The sequence below is a fragment of the Toxorhynchites rutilus genome, chromosome 3 (genome assembly GCF_029784135.1).
Source record: "Toxorhynchites rutilus septentrionalis strain SRP chromosome 3, ASM2978413v1, whole genome shotgun sequence".
Lineage (NCBI taxonomy): Eukaryota > Metazoa > Arthropoda > Insecta > Diptera > Culicidae > Toxorhynchites > Toxorhynchites rutilus.
The window spans coordinates 37,845,379-37,863,869 of NC_073746.1; positions in this window are offsets into that span (position 1 = coordinate 37,845,379).

An 18,491-nucleotide genomic window follows, 5' to 3' on the forward strand; every position below is an offset into this window, starting at 1 on the left:
AACCCGCGACGCCCGGGAAAGCATGCGAGTTCGTCGCTACCGGGGGTTTTGCGCAGATAAGCGGTCGGCTTAAGCGCCACTCCCGCGAGGAAGACCGACCGCCGTGTTGTTCCTGAATTTCCCGGCAATGAGACACCCACTGAGGGCGGGTTTGTTCTTTTTCCCTCACAAACCCGGTTGAACCCGCGACTTTGTCTGCGCTCTCTGGAGGACCCGCGACACCGTTTGTCCACGAGACACAAATGCAGACACAAGGGAGTCTGGGTCGATCCCAATGACTACCGCTTATACTGAAGTCTCCTCACTGGACCTACTAAAAATGTTCTCCCTCTTAACTTCAGAGCTCGCTTCGGAGCGTAGGGGTGAGAGTGGAAGTGCACAAAAAAGGAGTCTCCACTCAGACTCGTGACCTACTCATCCAAGAAAATCAATCGGGTCGACGGTACTTAGGCCACACCGCTAGCCAGTAAATAAACAAATTGTCTTACTACAGAAACATTAACTCAATTCAACGATTGTATTATTCTATACTACAACATGCTATGAACTCGTTACTACATCAAGCATCAACTAACCATCGAAAAAACATAAACATTGAATATTTATCCACACAAATCCATTTATCTTTCTAAACTACTTAACCAGCCTCGAACTCATTACCCTAAGCTTGGTATAACGGCGCCTCTACTGACTACTCCATCAGTTCAGATAAGAATGGTTTTGCTCATATCGGTTGACCTTAAGTAAGTGAACGGAGTGAGCTTTCCAATGAATGCATTCGGTGTGTGACTTTTTGTTAGTGGCTATATATAGTGTTTCGCTCAAAATTCTCTTATCCTACATGCGCATGTTAATAAGGACAAAGGTACTCACTACCATGGTTTTATGTGAGGTGATGCGGCGGTGGCTCCTTCTCCAAGCTGGGGGGACGATGCGCAGCTGTAACTTCCGGTTCGCGTGCCGCTGCTGCAATTTGTCTGAGAACAGCGCTGTTTCCCAAACATGCGAGTTCGATGAGCCCAGGCTTGATTTTTGGGCAAATTCCAACATTGACTCCGTGGGTCAGAAGCGGCACTTTCTAATGACGTCACACGAGAAGCACACACAAAAAGCCATTTAAATGCACGCTACATTTTACAATGTTACAATACCATTCTTATCTCTAATTACGTGTTGCTGGTGCACAAGAGGATAAATTTATGTTCGCCTACTACGATTTCTTAACAACTAACGGAAAACAAAAAAAAAAGGACAAACACAATTTGAACACTACTAACTAGCGATATGAAAAAGCACAGACTACCTTTCTGAATTTCCTCGCGGTTCAAAAAAACTAACACCACTCCGACCTCTTCCACGGTCCTCGTTGGAATGGACGAACATAATTTTTGGTCCTCAGATCAGCGCACTAATCAATAGGACCGGAACTGCGTAATTATTAACGAAGATAATAATTACGCTAGTCATGTCAAATTCCCTTGCCCCTACATCGATCTCATATTAAAACATTCTCGGGCGATCACCTTTAACCTCCCGAGCGCAGTTCAAATCGAGTCGCTTGCCGGATTTTTGAGGTTCCAAGAACAAGAAAACCCCCGCCGAAAGACTCTGCTGTTTGGAGGAAATATCCAAACGACAAAAAGTGAAAAAAAGGAAAGCATGAGTCTTTCGGGTGTATTGGTATGTGGGTGTCTTGGCTAAAACACAGCCGCCGAATCACATCCAGCACCCATTATGGCAAGTTGCTCAAATCTAAAAAAGGAGAGGCGCTCGCTCAGCCATTCATCCAAACAAATACAGAAGGAGGAGCTCAGATTAACACTACCAAGTTTGTGTTGAATCTGAACTTCAAAACTAAGGAACGAGGGGCTTCCAAATACTCAAATCTGTACCGTGCTACAAATGTTTTAAGTTTTTTCAAATTTCTAGACTAGAATACTGCCTTAAAACTGTTTTATGGTCGATCTTTTGCTCCTGGGCGATGCTACTGTCAATTTCAATTTTTTTCTGTGAATTTATCGACAATTTCGATCACAGGTATGCCTGGGCGAGATGCATCTTTAACATCAAAAATGCCTGAATGTCATAGACAAAATCAAAATTGCAGGAAATTAGCTGTTACAATATCGGCACCATAAACACCATTTACAATATCTTTGGTTTGGCTTGTATTTTCACCTTTATCAAAGAAACACTATAAAAAAGTACCGAAAATTCTCTTTGTTGACTTCCATTGTTAACACCCTGCAACTCACAACTGAATGGAACAAACGAAAAATAGCAAAAGGTTGTTTAAGTGTGAAATGTCACCATGACAACGAGCATTACCTTGAAATACTCACTACAACCATCTACCGAGAAAATAAAGGATTTATTTTCATCAACCTAATATTATTGTCGTACTTTTCAAAAACTTAACAAGCCTCATCGACATAAGTTCATAAATTCGTACAAGATTGAAAAATCGGCATGATAAAAACACATATGCACATATATTCGATTTAATAGGAGCCAGTCATGATCAAATTCAAGACGAAACATGCTCCTTATATTTTACTATAAAACAAGGTCCCAAATTCTGAAAATCTTATCTTTCGAATGAAATGATCATCATACCATTTCGTTCAGCCGGCAAAGAATTATTAATGATCAAAACCTTGCAACTCAGACGTTTCTGAAGCTTTTCATTTACACACCGGTACAGAAATGAAAGAAGTAATCCCAAATCAAAATCCATACGGAAGCAAACTTTGTACTGTACACTTTTCTTTGTGCATATTGTGAGAACGCTTTGTGAAGCTTCATCGGAGCTTGAACGATAATACATTCATCTATTCATTTAATTCAAGAGATAACAAAGTGATTACATAGTTAAATAGAGTGAACTAAAGTAAAGGGATTGATTAAGAACTTACAAAATTCCTAGTTCGCCTACGCGCGTAGCGTAACCATACACTTTGCTGTTTATGAAAAAGTAACAGAGTAGATACTAAAACATGTTTCGATATTTTTCAATTTTTTTCGAATAACTCCAGGAAACTTGTTACCGAAAAGTTATAAACGTTCGATTTTTTTTTCGAGACGTATTACACAAAGATTTCACTAAGAGGATTGAGGATATCTTAAATTTACAAATTCCTCAATTAATAATAAATCGCTACAATATCACAGCTACGGAAGAAGCCAGTTCATTACCTTCTGCACAGATGAGGAGCTTAAGCAGAAGCTCAACCAATGCTATCAGGAGTTCTGGTTGCAACGCAGCTATGAAATACAGTATTGTGGAACATTGTTGAACAATATATTATATATTTTCCATCATACCTTGTCGAAAAAGACTTCAGTGTGGTTACAAACATTTTGACAAAACAAAAAATCCGTTTGAAAATCAACGAACATGGAGATTTAGGGGTTCAACTCACCAATATTGAACCAGATTTAGACAGATTAGCAGAAAATCTCCAGATTCATCCATCACACTTTTTTAAATGTTTTTTATCTTTACTTTGCGATTTTCTAAAAATCAATTACCTCCTTAAGTATTTATTTTTGTGAATATGTTGTGTTAATAATTGTTAATTACACTTGATATTCACCGAATTTGATGTCTATTTACTTTGTTGAATTTCGTTGAAAAAAATGATGTCAAGTTACTTAACACTTTATAAGGTCGTGGCAACTGTATTGTCACCTACAAAAATATTTTTTTCGCCGCCCTTGGAATATTATTTCAGCATTTTGCTTACCCAAAGATTTCTAAAGGTATTTGGCAATACTCCAATGCCATACAAATGAAACACAAATGTCTGCATTACTCGGAAATTAGTCAAGCAAACGAAACCAAAGTTGGCATGTGAAGGTTTTAGGGTGCAATCAATGTTTCTATGGTAGTTAGACACTCCTCCCCCCTCTCTAAGCGGGGGCTGCCATACAAATGAAACACAAATTTCTGTATAACTCGAAAACTAATCAAGTAAATGGAGCCAAATTTGGCATGTGAAGGTTTTACGGGGCACGAAATGTTTCTACGGTGAATAGACACTCCATCCCTCTCTCTAAGGGGTGGCTGCCATACAAATAAAACACAAACTTCTGCATAACTCGAGAAATAATCAAGCAAATTGAGCCAAATTTGCGAGGGTTTTTGGGTACGAGAAATGTTTCTATGATGGTATGACACCCCTCCCTTCTTTTCAATTTTCATACAGTTCATGCAGCACTAGAAATATTATTTTAATTTTTGCATAACCAAAGGCGCAATTAAGTGAGCTTACGAGTGAGCGACAGTATTTTTGGGGTTAACGGGCCGTGGTAACGATATTGCCACCAATTTTTTCAATAGTTTATTTTTTTTTATCAAAGGCAAATATGAAGAACACATATGTAAGGATTATATTCTCTGAAGTTTGAATCGATGCCTTGTCTAGTATCCTCGGCCTTATAAATGGTGATTGAACTGGACCAGATGATTCCTTCGCATTGAGCCGTTTCACAGCTGCTATTAGCTCATCATTTGACATCTGTCTGCGTTCCGCGTTAGGGATTCCATCCTTTCCATATGGCGTGGGTGGCCAGGTTGTCGGGTTGTGCTGCGGAAATAACCGCTCCATAATAACTTTTAGTTTATCCCCTGAGCTTCGCCATCACCCCATGTAGAGACGATCTGACGTAGTGGTGAAAGGTGCATAACGAAAAAAAGCTGTAGAAAATTACCTAGTTTACCGATCCTTTTAGAACTTTCAGGCAATAAAATATAACTCATTAGTGAACTTTTGGTATATTTATTTCATTCAACTTCAATACAATAACCGTATGCTTACTCCTTACGCTTAACTTCACTCATAAGGTTCTAAAGGGTGTGTCACATCAAATTGCATCACGGAAAAAACGCTGTAGAAATTCGCCCAGTAGACCGACCCTTTTGAAAATTTCAGACAGTAAAATAAAAACTATTAAACAACTTTTGGCATTTTCTTTTTATTCATACTTCGAGCCCAAGCCCGTATGCTCGCACCTTCCTCTTTACCCCGTCCATAAGGTTCTGTACAACGTCAGGTTGTAGTTTTTTTTGAACAGAAATCCATTTTCTCTTGAAGTCCGCCTCCGATTTGACAACTTTTGGGTTCTTCCGGAGGGCCTGCTTCATAATCGTCCAATATTTCTCTATTGGGCGAAGCTCCGGCGCGTCGAGCGGGTTCATTTCCTTTGGCACGAAGGTGACCCCGTTGGCTTCATACCACTCCAACACGTCCTTTGAATAGTGGCACGAAGCGAGATCCGGCCAGAAGATGGTCGGGCCCTCGTGCTGCTTCAATAGTGGTAGTAAGCGCTTCTGTAGGCACTCCTTAAGGTAAACCTGCCCGTTTACCGTGCCGGTCATCACGAAGGGGGCGCTCCGCTTTCCGCAAGAGCAGATCGCTTGCCACACCATGTACTTTTTGGCAAACTTGGATAGTTTCTGCTTGCGAATCTCCTCCGGAACGCTGAATTTGTCCTCTGCGGAGAAGAACAACAGACCCGGCAGCTGACGAAAGTCCGCTTTGACGTAGGTTTCGTCGTCCATTACCAGGCAATGCGGCTTCGTCAGCATTTCGGTGTACAGCTTCCGGGCTCGCGTCTTCCCTACCATGTTTTGCCTTTCGTCGCGGTTAGGAGCCTTCTGAACCTTGTATGTACGCAGGCCCTCCCGCTGCTTGGTCCGCTGGACGATTGAACTTGACAAATTCAGCTTATTGGCGACATCCCGGACCGAACTTCTCGGATGACGTCTAAACTGCTTAACTACGCGCTTGTGATCTTTTTCACTGACGGAGCATCCATTTTTGCCGTTCTTCACCTTCCGGTCGATGGTTAGGTTCTCGAAGTATCGTTTCAGTACTCTGCTGACCGTGGATTGGACGATTCCCAGCATCTTACCGATGTCCCGATGTAACAACTCCGGATTCTCGAAATGAGTGCACAGGATTAATTCACGACGCTCTTTTTCGTTCGACGACATTTTTCCAAATTTACGAAAAATTGACAGTGAAGCATGGCCAACGTGATCTATACACTCTTATCTGATTATAAGCGAAAGCTGAAGATATAATTCCTAAAAATTAAATTTCTACAGCGTTTTTTCCGTGATGCAATTTGATGTGACACACCCTTTATACAACATTTGACTGCAGCTTCTTCTGTACGGAAACCCACTTTTTCTTCACGCGTTCTTCAGATTTTACCTCCTTAGGATGCTTCCGTAGTGACTGCTTCATAATAGCTCAGTATTTTTCGATGAGCCTTAGTTCCGGTACGTTGGGGTGGCCTCGTACCACTCCAGAACATCCTTTGAATAGTGGCACGAAGCTAGATCCGACCAGAAGATTGTAGGGCCCTCTTGTTGCACTACGTTTGCCACATGAGCATCTGATCGCTTGTCAAATCGTGTATTTCTTGGTAAACTTTGAAAGTTTCTGTTTCCTTACTACCTCCGGAACATCAAGAACAGTAGCCCCGGAAGCTGCCGGAAGTCCGCCTTGACGTAAGTCTCATCATTTATGATGAGACAATGAGGCTTCGTCAGCATCTGGGTGTACAGTTTCCGACTCCATGACACGCTCACTAATGGAACATTCATTCTGACCGCATTTCTCCTTCCGTTCGATGCTCAGAGTTTCGTTAGACTCACCGTTGACTGTACGATTCCGAGTTGTTTTCCGATGAGAGCGTTGAAGATTTTCCAGGTCCTTGCGCAAAACCAAATCGCGACGTTGCTTTTCGGGTGACGCATTGATTTCCAACTTTCGAAAAACTGACAGCGAAAAAATACAGTGTAAACAATACACTCTAAACTACTTCTACCCAAAATTTTAAGAGAAAATACCCAATGGGTAATTTTCTACAGCGTTTCTTCCGTGATGCAATTTGATGTGGGACACCCTTTAAAATCCGTATTTTGAAAAAAAATAATAATTATCGAATTTAAAGAACCGGCCATGTACATTTTATTTATTGGCCCAAAAAATGACCTGTGCAAAATTTCAGCTCTATCGGACATGATTTAGGGGTGCCTCAAAGCTTTCAATGTTTTGATATTTTGATCCTCGAAAATCTTCCAAGGTAGTAAAGGGAACTCAGAAAATCGATTTTTTTTCGATGTCAAATGACTTAAAAATGCACAAAAGGTCGAGATCTGGTGTTATCTCGAAAAAAGATTTTTGGCCGAAAATCGACTTTTTGGGACTTCGCTTGAGTGGCCAAAAAATCAAAACTTTGAGCTTGTGAATCTTCAATATTTTGGTTAGTGTTATCCTCATCTATGCGTCGTTTTTTTCTTTGGAACACACTCATTGTGCCAAATCACTACCAAACAAGATTCACAAATTCGCATTGTAGCATCCAACGGATGTAACGTATTTTCTCGTTCTCTGTTAACCGACGTAGTTTATTACGGTTACACTTGGGGTTGTTAATACCAGCACTGCATTTGTAATCCCTGCAAACCCTGGAGATCACGGCTTGACTCATGTTGCTGAACAATGTCACACTTTTCTTTGTTGAATTCTGTTGATTACGCAGAAACAAAATGATGCTATTTATTTTCCGTCACTTTATATTTGCTTCCGGTCACGACTCGTAATTTTCAAACAACTGCAGAGCCATTTTATTCATCCGTTAGGTATCTCTACAATCCATTTATTATTATCATATCTAGAGTGACTTACAGTGACTCTTAATTGGTACCTAAATCTACAACAATTATTTGATACCTGACCGACCGATCAAGAGATTTTTTGGCAGATGGCTATTGTTTGAGAGCTTTCGTTGCTCTATGAACTGAAATATATTGTATTTGACTACAAAAACAAGATGAGAACTGTACTTAAGCATCCAAGGGTCACCATAAATCCATTTCTACCTGTTATTGTTTTTTTTCCATAGCTGTACAAAAAAATAAATAGAAAACTTTCAAGAAAAAATCTTGAAGAAGTTTTTGTTAGGAAAACTTGTTTGCCTTATACATGCACAAGTTTCGATGTATCTACCATTTATCTTCCATTGCATCAAAATCTGAGATGACCATTTTGAGAAAATCGACTTTTAGTTTTTGAAATAATTTTTTTAGTGTAGAATGTAGTGTAGTGTAGAATTTTTTTTAAAATTATTTCAATTATTTTCCTAAAACTCTTCCATAGATCACATTTTTGTAAGAATTACCATTTTCGAGTAGAAAAATGTTATAAAAAATGTTCAAAAATAGTTGGCCCTTTCCATATGTTAGTCCAGATAAATTTTCGGAAAACTATGCGCGGACTCGATTAGATACAGTTTTGATTTCTTTTCACTGTATATAATCTTTTTAAAGCTCTACATTAAAAAGTACGCTACAGAAGCAGAGCTGCGATTTGTCGTGAGAATCAAGTGACTCACACAAAGATCATCAACAAATTTTGTGCTACGATTATCTTTGGTGACCATCCCAAAGCCAGTCCAATAGTGTGAGAAGAGTATTATCACAATACTAACACATGGTGAGCTTCTACTTGACAGTAGAAATCCGAGCTCCTTGGTGAGTGTCCTGTCGCTGAAATGTCAGAATAGTGCGACACTCAAAAGTCTAGCTGATGGTTTGGTGTTTGGCGATATTCACAACATTCGCCTCTTTGTGTTCGTTCTTCGTGACTAGGGATGCCAGATGTGAATATACAGTTTCATTTTAAATACAATTTGAAGAATATTGTGTTTTCAGGCATGTATTTTCTTTTCAACTTTTCAGACGGCCTTAACGTTTTTAGCGGCACTTCGCCGACTATACGTAATAATACACGTGTCATTTGTATTAGTACTTAGTTTGTGGAATAACACGCCTTGCGTATCCCCTCTATTCCGTCTCCCGATCGGGTTTGAAATTAGCAAAATGATGCATTTTGTAACCCGTTCGACTTCGATTTTTTTACCAAATTTGTTTCTCATCATTGCAAGGATACTAAATCAGCAGACATGTTCGCAATTTTACTGATATTTAGTGTCCTGTCTATTCTGTTGCAGACTTATATTTTCAGTTGCAGACTGCAGGGATATGGTATTTCTACTCTTTATGACTTGATTCCCTGCGCTAACAACCCCTTTTTTCATACATTACTTTGCTATTTTCGCGGTTACAAAAATATCTGCCATTTATACACATCAACATTTCAGTTTTTTGTCGAAGGCTTTCACAAAAAATCATCTGGCATCTCTGGAGATGATGACATTTACTCTGACAAAGGCCAACACGAAAATGACAGGTCACCAAGTATTTTTGTATACATTATACATCAAATAGTTTTGTGTACTATGTCTCTCTGGGTTGACCGCTACCGACCGCGCCAGCTGTCCAAACTGGACTGCCACAAAACGCAAGTTACGCATCTGATTAATCTTTGCTCCCAGGGAGACTTCCCACATGTTATACGGTCCTTCCAGGCCAGTAAGAAAACTCGCATCATGTGTCTGCTGCGGAAACTACCAATCGGGCGCGAAACGGCTACGCAATGATATAATGAACTTCACAACGCCCACGAACCGGAAGGTGGAAATCAGGACCATCAGCAGTAATTACCACATCGAGTTGAATTTTAAATTTGTGTGTTCATCTCACGTTTATTAACTAAACTTCAATAGTTCTGGTAATGATTAACTCTAAATAAAAAGAACACGCCTTGTCGGTTTTCAACCGGATAGTTTTCATGATCCGCATATAATCATGAAATGATACTTTTATCAATATACTTAAATACCATTTCATTCAAAAACCATTATGCTGCACCGTGTTTATTTTAAAATTATATTTTATGTGATTTTTGAAATTATGACACCATAATATTTTTTATTATAAATGTCTGTTCATTCTAACTACAAGAAATAAATACTCGTTCGATTAATCGAATACTGAAAGACAATTGTTCGAATGAATCGAATATTGGCCCCACGATTAATCGATAATCAAATAAACGAAAAATTTAGACATCTCTAACAACAGCAACAACTTCTACTTCAACGAACAAATTTAAACAACCGTCGCGATTGTCAAAAATGATTGGAAATGTCTGATCACTCACATTTCTACTACCATCGTACGCCACAACCACCGCTCTCGTAACGTAAAGTTGTAAACAGAGCGATCGGCAGTGAGAGGCATTAGAACCAACCGTCATTTGGTTAGGTGTCAGAAACAAAAGAGTGAGTATCACTACTGAATTTTTGGATCTCACGTGCCGTGAGAGGAATTGAGTGACTATGGTCAGCTTTTTTGTGACATTGACGGTGATGGATTGCAGCTCTGTACAGAAGACGATTCTGATGCTTTCATTTGAAAGATGAGAAAATTTAGTACAGGATATAGATATCCACTAATTTAGTTGTTCCAAAATTAGTGGATTTTAATAACATTTTGGAAGTGATGAACTTAAAAGTTAACGATTTTTAATGTGTTATTATTTATTTTATTTTAAAAATGTATATTAAACTAGATTGTTTCTATCAATGAAATTGAAGTTCTTTAACCACTCTACAATTTGTTCTTTGACGCCCAACTTCTATCTTTCCTAATTTGGCAGCAATATCGATATAAACAATTCCTGGTGAAAATTCAAACAAAATCTTCAAAGTCACGATTTTACCCCACTTTACATGTAAAAGCCACTTAAACTTTACCTTCACGTTGAAAGGTTACATTTCTTCTTGAAATAAGCCATACTTGAAATATTAAAAAAATATTTTTTTCCAAACTGTATATAATCGAGTCCAAAATTGTATATAATCGAATCACATATAATCGAGTCCGACCTGTATGCCAAGTTGCTTAATTAGGCAAGGTCTTCACGCCCAGAAAGTTTCATTAAGTTCTGAGAGGGTCATGCCAACATCTGGTCGAGTTGGCGCGAAATCCGTCATAAAGGTATACAGTATACAGGTACTTACGATAAAGATCGTTCAGGATACCGGTCATCGAATAGCATCCCAGAATCTCTCTTTAATAGCAGGTGTTCATCAAGATAGCAGTGCTTTTGATGATGGAGTTATGTCATCGCCCAATGGATTCTTCAAACCGAGTCTGATGGAGCATGTGGAACGCGCGTATTTCAACCAACATTCAAAAACGATAAACTTTTATTCTACCCCTCGTCGTGACCTCAAACAAAAAATTTTACATCGACATTAAAATTAGATAAAATACTCATTTTGTTTATCATTTCAAAACCGAGACCTTCCTGAGACCCGCTGTGTGCTATTCATACCAATATTTCTATATGATAATGCTATTTGTTTTTCTTCTTCGACAAGGATGTCTTGAAACAGCTCAGCAGCTCCAAAATATCAACATAGTCTCTAGGTTGTCTCCTACTGCCCATCGGTAAATGCCACAATAGATATTTTTTTCGTCTTTCTTAATCCTGTTGTAAAGTTTACTTTTGATATCGAGCGATAAATCTTTTTGTTTCATTTTCATTCGTAAAAAGTAGCTGTGTATACAGTAAATATCGACACTATGTTTTTTTTTTGTAAAAGCTATCCGCACTTGTACACACCTACCTAATGTTGATGAATAATTTTGTAATATCTGCGAATCAGAGTGTTGTCAAGGCACTAACATTCAGTGTGTTGTGTTCGCACATTACCTCCCTTCCGTCATCTCTTCGGTTTTAATTTTATTTTCTGTTTCATATTTTTTCAACACGTCTAATAAATCAAATACACTAAAGGTTCGTGATGAATTCACAGCTAATCCTGGTGCTTTTAAAAGTGCCCAAATAAAATCCCCCACATATAAAAACGAAACTACTGGCTACGTCATAAAATTGGAATGTATCCGTATGATATACTTTGTGATAGTGGTTTCAACTAATGCTTTAACAAATTATACTAACTTCCTTGCTAAACTATTAACACCACAGTGGCGGCGAGAAGGACATAATGCCTAAACCTATACCTTCTGCTATTATCGATTAAACACGCGTTTCGACGTGACGACTTCCCTCGCAGTGGCGATAACGCAAAACAATTTTCTCTATTGACTAGATGGACAGTAATTGTGGTGAACGAAATCGATTCAAATCGAATGGTTGTTGGTAAATCGTGGTGACTAACGTCTTCGAAATCTTAAATTCTACTAACTTACACAGGAGCACTATATTAATATCCCTATTAAATACACACTTAATCGTTTTAAACCATACAGGCGACATTGAAATCATTGTAGCATGGATTCGAACCGCTGGCGAAAGTAACGTATCTAGCTTACTGCTCGATTCGAACGAATGGTAACGCTTGATTATAGCCAAGCGGAATAAGTTTTCACTTTAGCGTTGTGGTGGAATGCATTGGAGAAGTACCTCAATACGAGGTGCTTTTTTTTGGTTAAGTACATGTGACAGATTTGGTTTTTTGGTAGAAACATTTTGATGTGGTTTCCAGAACATATTACCAAAATACAGTACTGGACATAAAAAATCGAACCCGCTTTCATAATATTTAATTCAAAATATGTTATTGTGGGCTTCTCGCTAGCAAGGAAATCCCCCAGCACTATAACGCATCTTACCCGCACGAATGTCCGAAGAGAAATGATTAGTGATCCTCGATAATCGTTCGATTAATCGAATACTTCCTACAGAAATGGATTATTAATCGAACGAATACTGTACAATCAATAATCGAAGCGAACGAATAATTTACGTCGATTAATCGATCCAAACCCAGAGAGAAAAACACGTTCGGCCGCTGCAGTTTTATCCTGAAAACAAATCATTATCTTTGACGCTCCCCTAAGTTCGTAAACGAAGCTCATTGCCGTCAACGCGAATTAAGCTTCGTTTACGACTTTAGGGGTGAGTAAAAGATAATAATTGATTTTCAGGTGGAATAAACCCTTTTTTTTATTCCATATTGCTTTCTAGCAAATGAGAAATATTAGTCTAACTAATTATTTCTCTCAGTGTGACGATTAATCGATTATTTGGGCCGATTAATCGTAACGAATAACAAACTGCTGAAAACTATTCGATTAGCTGATGAACGGTTAATTTCAAAAATCGGGGATCAATGATTACCCACAATGAAATCGACCTATTATCAACCGAACCCTACAAATGCTGCATGTGCTGAGTATAAAAGCATAATAGCAGCCGTTGCTTTTTGCACTTCATTCTTTGTGTGGACACCGACTGGACAACATCGTTGCTGGACGGGCTGGACGGCGAGGGATCGAGTGCCTTTCTCAGGGCAAGAGGGCGGAGGTGGTAGCGCTGGAGTAGAGTAATAGAGTAGAGTAGAGTTTTCAAAGGGCCTTTCTCAAGGCTAGAGACGAATGAACTGCAAAAGTTTAAAGTCTCTATAATACAATACCTTCCTTACCTTGCTTTTTGCAGATTTGGCAACGGACTGTTGAGCAATCCAGTTCACTTTGCTTTCGCTGTGCTTCGATCTAAGATTGGACCCCACCAGTGGTAATCCAACTTGGATATCGTTGTGTGGTTTTCTTCACGTTTTTCGCGCTATTCGTATCCGGTTTTTTTTCCGCGTCATACTAAAAAACACGGATCAACACGTTCTTCTTTCGCGGGTGCTCATGGAAACTGACCAACAGCCGCAGGCTGCGGCTGGCTCAAATTCAAAGGGAACAAAACATAAAAGGAAAAAAGAGGATCCTGTTGTCAGTGATGAAGAATTAGAGGAACACAGGAAGCACAGGAAGAATGCCTCTACTTACTGCTCTTTGCTAAAGGTTCCACAAATTTGAGTAAACTTCGGGAAATCAAAAGCATCGCCCACGTTATGGTGCGATGGGAAACATACCGCAATAAGCGGACTGACGTTACGCAATGTACAAATTGTCTGTATCACGGTCACGGCACACGCAACTGTCATCTTAAGAGTCGGTGCAACAACTGTGGCAGTCTTCACGCCACTGACAAATGTCCTACGAAAACCGTCCCAACCAAACGTTGTGCTAATTGCAACGGCGCCCACCCAGCGACAGACCGCAGCTGCCCTAAGCGTGCTGAATACAAACAGATTCGGCAACAGGCAACATCATTGAACCAACCAAGCCGTAAGTCAAAAGTAGCAGCCCCTCCTGCTCTGACTCCGTAGAATTATCCCACGCTATCAGGACGTCCTTCCCACGCCGGAGCCTCAAGCGGGGCTCACCAACAACCATCTTCTAAAGGTGCGTCCACATTATGCCGAATGATGCCGATCGGCCTGTACAGGGCGGCATATTCGGTTCGTTATGTAGTGTGGACGCCCCATCGGGTTCACGAAGCCGAAGCCCCATCGGATGCACGAAGCCGTCACGAACACACGAAGCACAATGTCGTCAACGCTAATTTGCTTCGTTTTGTTTTGGTTCGACTTTCTCGAACCGCACCCACTTGTTTCGGGTTGGGTTCGGTTTGATTCGAGTCGGTTTTCGGCACGTCGGCAAGCCCGGGCGGTACGTCCACATTTAGTCGGCTTTACCGGGCGGCCAGGCCGATTGGCGTAATGTGGACGCGTCTTAATGTTTGGACTAATCATCAAACCGAACGCTGAGTCGATCCTCGCATCAGAGTTGGTGAGAATATGCCACTTCCTCTGCCGAACCCCTCTTCCGGAGAAAATATGGATGAGCTTTATAGTTCTGCCGAACTATGGTCCATGTTTCGCGAGCTCTGCGGTCTACTTCGACAGTGGACCAGCTTGAGGTCCTAAGCTACATGGGGTGTAAATATGGGGCAATTGAGCCCTACATCCTCCGGATTGCCAACTGGAATGCTCGCTCTGTAAGGGCGAAAAAGATTGAGTTATCCAACTTTTTGGCTCAACATAACATCGATGCTGGAGTGCTTTCCGAAACTCGGCTCAACTCGTCAACAAATTTCTCACTGCCAGCACACACTGTGATCCGGCTTGATCGCTCCAATTCAAATGGTGGTGGTGTAGCTGTCTTCGTGAAACACGGTATACGCTACGAGATAATACCGCATCCGAAAACGAGCGTCGTCGAAGCGATAGGCGTTAAAATCCATGCACTTCATGCAAACCTGACCTTGTTTGCCGTTTACGTCCCTCGGCAGTGTGTCGACAGCAATGGTACATCACAGCTCTTTGAAGACGATCTGCGAAAGTTGACTGACAATCGATCCGGCTTTGTGGTAACCGGCGATTTCAATGCTCGCCATACTCTGTGGCGCAATCATCAAATAAACAAAAATGGAGCCATTTTAGCTGACCACCTCAGTTCAGGTACTTGTAGCATTCATTTTCCAGACGAAGCCACCTTTCTCTCTACAGCTGAAACAACATCAATTCTGGACGTGTTCTTATCAGACTTAGTTCTTTCTAAGCCGGTTACCTTTCATGAATTAAGCTCGGGCCATTTCCCAGTGATATGTGAGCTTGATTTCCACCCAGCTCCAGCACCAACGATGATGTGACGTGATTACCATCGTGTCAACTGGGCTGCTTTCAGCCGCTCAGTGGATTCACGACTTCCCAATGTGACAGATCTATCAACTGTTGAAGGTATTAATAATTCTCTGGGACTCCTTGAGGAAGCTGTACATGTCGCTGAAAACGCCTGCATCCGCTGGGTTCCAGTTAGAAAACAATTCGCTGCAATCGACATCTTCACCCGGAGGCTTATCCAGCAACGAAACACCGTCAGGCGACAATTTCAGCGTTCCGGTTGCCTAAATAAAAAGGCAGAAGCTTCATATCTCAACAGACTAATTGGGGACCGTATGCTGACGATTAGGAACCAACAGTTTTGCTTATTCATTCGAGTCACATGTTTTTATTAGGGTACACAAAGAGATGAAAATAATAAAATGTCAAAAAAGTCAAGTGTTGCCAGGGTGTATTGATTTGAGCGTAAAACATAACACATATCTCTCCTTTAACGATCATCGGGAGAGAAGATGACTCGTGGTTTCCTGATTCTCGTCGATCTTCGTGGAGCTGCTGGAGTTGACGCTGTTCTGTCAGTGTCATGGTTAGCTCTCGGGGTAATGAAACGATTGCATTCATTATTAGACGATTCTTGGACTGGTGGTGATTGCTCCTGTCTACCGGGTTCCACAGGCACGTTGATTGGTGATAATTCTGATGATAATCGTGGCCTGTAGGCGTCAGGTTTGTCCCTAATGTAAGGACCACTTGCCAACAAATCAGGTATATGGTTCTGGAGCTGATCAACATGCCGTTTACACTTTTTGCCGTTATAGTCAACCTCATAATGCAAATCTCCTAGGCAAGCAGAGATCACGCCAGGAACCCACTTATCCATTCTTGGGTTGAAAGATCGAAAGTATACTGGTTGGGAGACACTAAATTCACGGAAGAATGAATTCATTTTACTTTTTTGTTGTTGTTCAATTCTTGTAGTGGGGTCTACGGGCAACAATAGATCCAAGCGCGTCCGAATATTGCGACCCAAAAACAGTTGACATGGAGGTTGACCTGTAGTAGAGTGAGGCGCTCTCCTGTACTGACGAAGAAATGTGTTCAAGTTTTGTTGTATATTGCTTCTCGTTGTATCCATAGCTTTGAGGGCACTTTTCACCGTCTGCACACTACGTTCGGCTTGCCCATTCGTTGATGGATGATATGGAGCAGTCAATTTATGATACTCTACCATCCGAAGATATGTTTTGAACTCAGTAGATGTAAAGTTGGTACCGTTATCGGAAACGACTGTAACAGGAACTCCGTGTGCTGCAAAAAGCTCATCTAGGAGGGCAATCGTAGCACTCGACGTCATGGTGGTGGTAACCTTCACTTCAATCCACTTACTGTAAGCATCCGTGATTATGAGCAGCATCACTCCCAGGAGAGGCCCAGCAAAATCTATATGGATGCGCTCCCACGGCGCCTTCGGATATTCCCATACGTGGTCCCGAAACTTCGGAGGAACGTTCGCGTTTTTAGCACATTCATGACAATTTTTCGCAGCCCGCTCGATGTCCGCATCTATTCCGGGCCAATACACAAATGATCGCGCCAACCCCTTCATTTTCACTATTCCCATGTGTCCGACGTGTAAATCCCTCAGAACAGTTGCTTGTAGCGAACGGGGTACGATCACTCGGTGCTCATACACTAAACAGCCAGCAGCAATTCGATAGTTGATTTCTGGAGATTTGAAGCCCACACGTTCCAACGAATGACCATCTTCGAGAGCACGAACAATTCTTCCCAAAATGTCATCCTTTCGCGTTTCTTGCGCGATGCGTTGCGCGTTTACTGGCAGTTGCTGCATTTGATGTAACATAAAACAATCGAATTCATCCAGTTGCTCATCCCGAACGACAGCCAGATTATCTCGCAACTGGTTGATCCCACCACCTGAAACAACACGGGAACAGTAGTCTGCGTTTGCATTTTCCTTCGTTCGTTTGAACACAACGTCGAAGTCAAAATTTGCCAGAAAGTCGGCGTAGTTGGCCATACGGCTGATGCAGAGCGTTGGAAGCGATTTTTCTGGGTGTAGTATTTGGGACAGCGGTTTGTGGTCAGTGATTAACGTCCAGTGATGAGCATACAAATACATGAAAAATTTCTGCACCGCTGTTTCGTGACACTTAACGTTCGACTCGCAAACGCAATTGGCCTTTCCGCTCCATCACTCAAACGATGAGACAAAACTGCACCAAGTCCGGTACTACTGGCGTCCGTTGCTAATAGCAGTGGAAGTGCCGGATCATACCGCATCAATACCTGCGGCGAAATTAACGCACTTTTGATTTCTTCGTACGCTGCATCTGCATTTGTGTTCCATTCGAAGTTATCCTGGAGCAACATGTCTCGGAGGGGTCTGTCCCGTGTGGATAGATTGGGAATAAAAGCACTATAATAAGTTGCCTTGCCCAGAAACAGCTGGAGCTCATCGGCGTTCGATGGCTTCTTCACATCACGTATTGCTTCAATATGTCTGTCGGACTTGTGCACCCCGGCCGCATCAATCTTATGTCCCAGGAACTCAACAGCAGGTGCTCCGAACACGCACTTGGATCGATTTACGTGAAGTCCATTGGTCCGCAACCTATCCAACGTTTTCTCCAGCACATTTAGCATTTCCTCGAAGTTTACCGCATGAATTAAAATGTCGTCGTAGAAGTTCACAACATTCGGAAGTCCTTGTAGAACCGTTTCCATTCGCCGTTGCCAAATTGCAGGAATATTCGCTGCGCCATATACAGCTCGTGTAGGGCGAATCAATCCATGCGTAGGTGTGTTCAGTGTAAGGGCATGACTGAAATCTTCATCAACCGTCAAGTGAGAATAAGCATCGGTTATATCGAGGTGAGAGAAAATAGTTGCACCTTTCATTTTGTGGAAAAGATAATCTGCGCGGGGAATTGGGTGCTCGTCAATAACCATTCTGGCATTCAAAGTTGGCTTGTAGTTACCTGTTATTCGAATTTTCCCGTTTTTCTTGGTGACGACATGAGTAGTCGATGCCCATTCAGACGATTCAACACGCTTGTAAA